Source organism: Eptesicus fuscus, chromosome 15 (genome assembly GCF_027574615.1).
Source record: "Eptesicus fuscus isolate TK198812 chromosome 15, DD_ASM_mEF_20220401, whole genome shotgun sequence".
Classification (NCBI taxonomy): Eukaryota; Metazoa; Chordata; class Mammalia; order Chiroptera; family Vespertilionidae; genus Eptesicus; species Eptesicus fuscus.
The window spans coordinates 79,307,033-79,314,622 of record NC_072487.1 but is presented as its reverse complement, the minus strand read 5'-3'; positions in this window follow the sequence as shown (position 1 = coordinate 79,314,622).

Sequence of the window (7,590 nt, the reverse complement as noted above, 5' to 3'; positions counted from 1 at the left end):
CAGGTGGAAGGGGCAGGTGCCAGGCTCAGAGCCGGCATGGCCAGCAGGGAGGGTGCCACCCAGCTCCCTGTGCTGGTGAGCAGCCACGGGGGATGCCAGGGGACGGCCACACTCTGAGCTCGGCCCTGGACACCCAAAGGGACAGGTGTCCGCAGAGAGGCGGACAGGGGGCAGAGCCAGCATCAAACCCGAGTCAGGCCTGAGGCCAGGGCCGGGCTGGACCGAGGATGGAGGGGTGACCTCGGCCCAGTCCCGCCTGGCAGGCCAGCGGGGCCAGGCTCATGTCCTGAGGGGCTCCTGGCACCCCAGCCTCAGGGTGGGCAGGACCCGTCTTCATTGCTTCCTTCGCCTCCAGCCAGCCAGAGGTCGAGGGCCGGGGCTGGGACAGTGTGTGTCTGGGGGGCAGTTCCCGCGAACCAGCTGCTGCGGCTGCAAGTGCCCTGGGAGGAGGAGGGGTGGTGGCCGTCTGGCCGGGCACCAGGGAACGCCGTGTTCCCACCACCTCCTTGGCAGGGGCCCGATCTGAATGCGGGGCCTGTGCCAGGCCCAGGGCCGTCCAGTGATGCCAGGCTGGGGGAGGGGCGCGCGGGCGGGGGAGGGGAGGCTGTGAGCTCCCCAGCAGCCCCCACCTGAGTCCCGGGGCCCGGGAGGTCCCTCCAGGGCAGAATCGGCTGGATGAGGGGGCCCCTCAGAATCCCGCCCCTCCCTGAACGTTCTGGTCTTGCTGGTGGCGGGTGGAAGGGGGAGCCGGCTAATTTCTAGAAGCCGCCTGCCAGGCAGTCACCCCCATCTCTGTGCCTCTGTTTTCCCGTCAGTCGGTCTCGTCCCCCCGGGGGGAGGGGTGACACGGGAGAGATGGCGGGGCACAGTCCAGTGGTGTCTGCACTCTGCTCCCCCAGGGCCCTCCCCACCTGGCCAGGTGGCCTCAGAGACTGGACGCCCCGGGGGCAGGAGGGCCGAGTGGCCTGGGCACTCATCCTGCCTCCACTCCCCGATGGCCATGGCCGTGGGACCAGGGGGGACCCTCCGTCCTCCCCCCGAAACGGGACGAACGCCTGGCTCCGGGCTGATGGGCTCCTGTGAGCCGGCTGCACTCTCAGCCCGAGGAGAAGGGAAGATGGGCTGAGGCACATGCTCCCTCGGCGGGGGGGGGGGGGGGGGGGGGGGGAGAGGGTTGGGGGGGGCTCCACCCAAGGGACCTGGGTCCTGGGTGCCCGAAATCTGCCAGGTCCCGGGTCCGGAGGGGTCGGGCAGGGGCTTGAGGCCCTGGAGAGGGACCATGGCCAGAAGAGCAGGGCCTGGGCTGAGCCAGCAATCACCATGTGTGGACAAAGGTCAGCCAGGGTGGATCCGAGGGTCCAGGCCAGCCCCCCTGTGGTGTCTGGGGGTGCACACCTCCTTGAAGGGTGGGCTCCCTCCTGGGGACTGACTGGGTGAGGTGGTCAGTGAAAGCCGGCAGGGCTCAGGGGCTGAGCGTCGACCTAGGAACCAGGAGGTCACAGTTCGGTTCCCGGTCAGGGCACAGGCCCGGGCTGTGGGCTCGATCCCCAGAGGGGGGCGTGCAGGAGGCAGCCGATCCCTGATTCTCTCATCACTGATGTTTCTCTCTCCCCTCCTCGCTCTGAAATCAACAAGAACCTATTAAACAACAGCCTCGTAGTCACATGCTCTGCTGGGGTGTCGGGGAAGACGTGCCCTTGGGAAATCATGGCCTCCCGGCTGGACGCCGAGCCTGTGTGGGTCCCCCAGCCCCAGCCCCAGCCCCCAGGCCCCTGTCCCCCACCTCCCTGTGTCCGGGCCCCTGCGGCGTGCAGGCCCGTCCGGTGCACAGGTGAGTGACACCTGTCCTGGAGGAGGGGCCTCGTCTGGGACACGAGGGTCCCGCAGGCCTGGGCCGGAGAGCCGGCGACGAGGGGCGTGAGGGCCTGGCGCTCGGGGCGGGGGGGCGGCCTTCGGAGGGAGGGTGGCCGGAATAACCACATTTTAACCCGTCATCATGTGGAGAGTTTTGTTATGAAAAACACCAGAAAGCCATTAATGTAAATCATGAAATATTCAGCAAGGAAGTCACTTAAATGTCTCGTGTTCCCAGAAACGGTGCCGAGGCTTCCTGCGTCAGGCGCCCGAACATCAGCTCTTCGGTGCGTCTCAGGGCCATTAGCTCGGAACTGGGCATGAGGTCATCGCCTCGGACGCGGCCTCGCATGGGGCGGGTGACGGGGCGGGTGACAGGGGCCTCCGCTGCGGCCGCCGCCTCCCTCCCACGTAGCCGCGTCGACTCCCACCGGCCGCCCCCACGGTTCTGCTCCCACAGACGGCCCGGCTCCTGGGCCCCAAGTGCTGTCTCCAGGGATGGCAGGTGGGGGGGGGGGGGGCACTGCCCGTCTCAGGGCCTCATCCGCCGCCCGTGTGAGCGATCTCCTCGTGCCAGGCCGCCTCCGTTCGCCACCCTCCCGTCAGCCACCGCAGCGCCCGGCCTCGTGGTCTCACTGGGCTTCTCCTGACGGCCTCTGTCTCCTCGTCCTGACAGTCCAAGCTCGTGTGGCCGGCGAGCGTCCAGGGGAGGACTCGGGCCCACACCTGTGGGACCTTACCCCCCACTGCCCACCCTGAACAAACACGAAATGCGACATCACTGGGCACAAACGAAGACGGGGCCGTAGCCGGTGTGGCTCAGTGGCTAGAGCGCCGGCCTGTGGCCAGCAGGGTCCCGGGTTCGATTCCGGTCAGGGGCACACACCTCGGTTGCAGGCTCCTCCCCAGCCCAGGCCCTGGTTGGGCACGTGCAGGAGGCAACCCATCGATGTGTGTCTCTCACATGGATGTTTCTCTCTGTCGTTCCCTCTCTCATCCACTCTCTCAAAAAATCAATGGAAAAATACCCTCGGGTGAGGATTAACAAAGAAAAAAAGAAGATGGGACACCCCCCTGGGACGCCCCCCTGGACGCCCCCCTGGGACGCCCCCCTGGACGCTACCATCACACACACTGAAAACATCATCTGTCAGTGAGGATGTGAGGAAACGGGGGCCTCGGGCCACGATGGGGGGAGGGAAAATGGGCCGCCGCCGCGGAGAGCGTGTGGCGGTCCCCGAATATTGAACATAGAATGGGCATGGGACCCAGCAGCCCCACCTCTGAGTACACCCACCCCGCCCGCCCCGAGAACTGAAAGTGGGTCTTGAGGAGACATCGCACAGCCACGCCCACAGCGTGAGTCACAGAGCCAAACGCACAAACACCCGTGTCCACTGACAGGAACAGGTGAGCAAATGTGGCCTCTGCACGCAAGGGAATGCTACCCAGCGCTGAACAGGAAGGACAGCTGGACAGACCACACCAGGCGTGACGCGCAGACATCGCGCTGAGCAGAAGAAGCCGTCACACAGAACCATCCCGTGGGACCCCACTCATGGGAGGTCCCTGGAGGAGTCAGACCACAGACAGGAAGGAGGTGGAGACGGGGCTGGGGGAGGTGGGAGGGGTGCTTTGTGAGCAGAGCCAGTGTGGGATGATGGAGAGTCCTGGAGAGGGGACGGCGGAGAGGGGACGGCGGAGAGGGGACGGCGGAGAGGGGACGGCGGAGAGGGGACGGGGGAGAGGGGACGGCGGAGAGGGGACAATGGAGAGGGGACGATGGAGAGGGGACGGTGGAGAGGGGACGGCGGAGAGGGGACGGTGGAGAGGGGACGATGGAGAGTCCTGGAGAGGGGACGGCGGAGAGGGGACGGCGGAGAGGGGACGATGGAGAGGGGACGGTGGAGAGGGGATGATGGAGAGTCCTGGAGAGGGGACGGTGGAGAGGGGATGGTGGAGAGGGGACGGCGGAGAGGGGACGGTGGAGAGGGGATGATGGAGAGTCCTGGAGAGGGGACGGTGGAGAGGGGACGGCGGAGAGGGGACGATGGAGAGGGGACGGTGGAGAGGGGACGGCGGAGAGGGGACGGCGGAGAGGGGACGGTGGAGAGGGGACGGTGGAGAGGGGATGGTGGAGAGGGGACGGTGGAGAGGGGATGATGGAGAGGGGATGATGGAGAGGGGACGGTGGAGAGGGGACGGTGGAGAGGGGACGGCGGAGAGGGGACGGTGGAGAGGGGATGATGGAGAGTCCTGGAGAGGGGACGGCGGAGAGGGGACGGCGGAGAGGGGATGATGGAGAGGGGACGGTGGAGAGGGGATGATGGAGAGGGGACGGTGGAGAGGGGATGGTGGAGAGGGGACGGTGGAGAGGGGACGATGGAGAGGGGACGATGGAGAGGGGACGGCGGAGAGGGGATGATGGAGAGGGGATGGTGGAGAGGGGACGATGGAGAGGGGATGATGGAGAGGGGACGGTGGAGAGGGGATGATGGAGAGTCCTGGAGAGGGGACGGCGGAGAGGGGACGGCGGAGAGGGGACGATGGAGAGGGGACGGTGGAGAGGGGACGATGGAGAGGGGACGGCGGAGAGGGGACGGGGGAGAGGGGACGGCGGAGAGGGGACAATGGAGAGGGGATGATGGAGAGGGGACGATGGAGAGGGGACGGCGGAGAGTCCTGGAGAGGGGATGGTGGCCGCGCAGCAGTGTGGACGTCTGTGATGCGCTGAGCCGTGCTCTGGACGTGGTTACGTTGGTCCACTTTGAGTGACGTTTATTGCACCACAATCTCCTTTTGCCTTCCTCACCCGAGGGTACTTTTTCCATGGCTCTTTCGGAGAGAGTGGAAGGGAGGGAGGAAGGGGGAGGGAGAGAGACACATCACTCGGCTGCCTCCTGCATTCGCCACGACCAGGGGTGGGAGTGAACCGGCAGCCCGGGTGCAGCCCTGGCCCGGGAATTGAACCCGAGACGCGTGGTGAGCGGCGGACACGCTGATCACTGAGCAGCACTGGCCAGGCAAGCGCCACTCGCTTAGACACAAACCTAAGAAGCAGACAAGACGAGGAGGCGAAGAGTGGGGGCGGGAGGAGTGGTGGTGCGACTGGAACCCGCAGGCAGCCTGTGGTTGGAGGGAGGAGCCCGAGGTGGCCAGGTGCCGGCCGTGTTTCAGCACCTCGGAGAGAGGCGGCCGCACCTGCTGGCAGGCGGAACCTCTGGGCCGGGCAGCCTTGAGCAGGCCGGGCTGGGCCTGCCTTCCTCCCTCCCTTCTCTCTCTCTCTCTCTCTCTCTCTCTCTCTCTCTCTCTCTCTCTTTCTCTCTCTCTCTCTCTCTCCTCTCTCTCTCTCTCTCTCTCTCCTCTTTCTTTCTCTTTTTCTTTCTTCTCTCTCTCTCTCTCTCTTCTTTTTCTTCTTCTTTCTTCTTTTTTAAAATACATTTTTATTGATTTCAGAGAGGAAGGGAGAGGGAGGGAGAGAGAAACATCAATGATGAGAGAGAATCATGGATCAGCTGCCTCCTGCACGTCCCCCACTGGGGATCGAGCCCACAACCCAGGCCTGTGCCCTGACCGGGAACCGAACCCTGGTTCATAAGTTGATACTCAACCACTGAGCCCCGCCGGCCGGGCTCTCTGGGCCTCTTTTTAAAAAGGTATCGAATGTGTCGGGGTGACATCGGTTAATAAGATTATAAGACTCGGGGCTTCTTCACGCCACCCACAGACACTGGGTCTTCGGGCCACAGAGGTGCCATTCCTGCCCAGGCAGGGCCGCAGGCGCGGCAGCCCCGGGAGCGGGGTCCGGGTGCCCCCCCCCCCCCGTGCTCCCCTGTCTGAGACCCCCTTCCATTCTCACCTGGGGTGGGGTGGCCCCGGCTCCCGGGATAGCTCCGAGTTCTCGCCACCGGGAAGCAAGAGGGCGCTCTGGCATTTAGGGGGGCAGGCCTCGAGCACGAGCCAGCTCTGCCCCCTGAGACCCTCGGAAAGGGCTGGCGCTGCTTCAAGCTGCACAGATGCCACTTCAGCAGAGAGCACGCCGCTCCGGATCCAGGCCCCAGGAGGCCCGGCCCGGGGGCTGTCCGCACGGCCACCCCGGAGGTTAGGGACCTCGTTCCAGGAAAGCTCCTCTGGTCCCGAGTCAGCCACTTCCTCCCGGGGTCACCGACGGGCACGACTTCCCGCGCTGTGTGCGCTCGCTCGTGTGGCGAGGGTAAGGGGAGGCCGGCTGAGGGCCCTGAAGTGCCCAACCCCAGAAGGGCGTCTGGTCAGTCCCATCCCGGCCACTCGGTGCCACCCTGCGGCTGCCAGCAGAGGGCACCGTGGGCCCCTGGACACCGAATCCCATCTTCACCACGTGAGGAGGGACGGGATTCCCTGGCCACACGTGCAGATGTGCATCGTCCCAGGTGAACCTGTGTCACATCCCCTCCAGTTTTCTTTCTTCTTTCTTTCTTTTTCTTTCTTTCTTTCTTTTTTCTTTCTTTCTTTCATTCACTCATTCATTCATTCATTCATTCAAGACGACCGGAAACTTGGCCACTGCCTGCTCTCCCCACACCCCGTATTAGGGGCTGGGGTGCAGAATGAACCTGTTGTGGACGATGAAGGGGCTCTGACCCTGTCCCCCTGGCCTGATCTGGGGGCACTAAGAGGACCCTGAACTCAAGCCTGGCTGAGGGGCGGTGGGGTGGGGTGGGGTCAGCGGGGGGTGTAGGAGCGGGGGGGGGGGGGCTCGTGCTGAGCTGGTGAGACTGTGGCCCAGCCCACGGAGGGGCTGCCCAGAAGCAGGAGCCAGGGCGGACCTGCTCACAACCTGAGGCGCCCAGGCCGGGCAGGGCACGCCGGCTGCCCGTTCAGCAGCGTCCCGTTTCCCAGGGGCCAGGTCAGGAAGGCCTGCCCCCCCCCCCCCCCGGGCCCCGCAGGGCAGGGCTGGCTCCCCGGGAATGGTCGGGCTGACCAGGACCGTCACCGCGGCCCCATTATTTGGGGGCCTGGAAAATGCCTCCTCCTGACAGCAAACGTACACATGAAATAGTAAGTCTGTTCTTTTATAAAGCAAATGGTGACGCCGGAATATTCATGAGCTGTGGCTCGGCGGGAAGTGGCAGCAGCCGGAAGACCATCGTTTGGTTAACTCAGCAGCGGAGGAATTTAGGGAGATGGACCTGTCACTCCGAGGAAATGGGTGATTAATACTTTCCTGTTTGCGGGGCCTGAGCGGGCGCATTTAATGTAATAATTAATTAACCTTGGGGCCACGCGCGTTCCCCGGGTTCCGGAGGCCTGGCTCCTCCGTGGCTCAGCCCCACACGTGTGGCCGCACTGACCTCCCCTGGAGCCCAAAGGAAGCGTTGGGAGCTGGAGGGAGGCTCGCCTGCTGAGGGCAGAGGACCACACCCCACACCAGTAAACGCCCGAGACCTCAGTCAGGGGGTGATAGGGTGGCCCCCCAAACTCAACTGCATGGGAACTCCCAATGACTTTATGTGGAAACCAGGTCTCTGCAGGTGTGATTGGTCAAGGGTCTCAAGGTGAGGTCACCCTGGATTAGGGTGCCCCTCAATCCAATGGCTGGAAGAGCGGAGGACGGGGAGAGACAGGGCAGGCTGAGTGACGCCAAGGGTGCCTGATGACACCAGGGGCTGGGAGAGGCCATGCACAGACCCCCCCCTCCCAGCCTCCCAGGGACCCAGCCCCGCGGACACCTGGCTCGTGGACCTTTGCATGCAGACC